This window comes from Penaeus monodon, chromosome 22 (assembly GCF_015228065.2).
Source record: "Penaeus monodon isolate SGIC_2016 chromosome 22, NSTDA_Pmon_1, whole genome shotgun sequence".
NCBI classification, from domain to species: Eukaryota; Metazoa; Arthropoda; class Malacostraca; order Decapoda; family Penaeidae; genus Penaeus; species Penaeus monodon.
This window is the reverse complement of record NC_051407.1, coordinates 7,029,549-7,029,874: the sequence shown is the minus strand read 5'-3', so window position 1 is coordinate 7,029,874 and position 326 is coordinate 7,029,549. Positions and strand designations below refer to the sequence as shown.

Sequence of the window (326 nt, the reverse complement as noted above, 5' to 3'; positions counted from 1 at the left end):
TATTGATACATTATAGTCATATACATTAATGGTGCTGGTCCGACACCAATTGCATAGTAAGAATATTTGAATAACTAATAGCAATGAGGATTGTATAAAACGTTTGTTAACATGAATAAGGTTAATGATGATACAAAGCAACTATTACCAGATGAATTCGTCATTAATGCGAATAAAATTCATTATGTTAACTGCTTGACAATGATTAATTGAGGAAAGTCTTGTTGAATAACCGAGTGCTTCGGACATATAACAAAAACACAGTCTATAATTGGTTAATGTAAAAATATGATCTTGAGGACGAGAGGTGTGTGCCTGCGCTTGTA

At 32.2% G+C, this 326-nt stretch overlaps 1 protein-coding gene across 4 annotated transcripts in view; it reads right to left on the bottom strand.

The window, feature by feature from the left end:
- The window catches only part of LOC119586871 (keratin, type II cytoskeletal 3-like), a 7,944-nt gene that overhangs the window by 6,193 nt on the left and 1,425 nt on the right, over window positions 1–326 (bottom strand). The gene's annotated exons all lie outside the window — the stretch shown is intronic.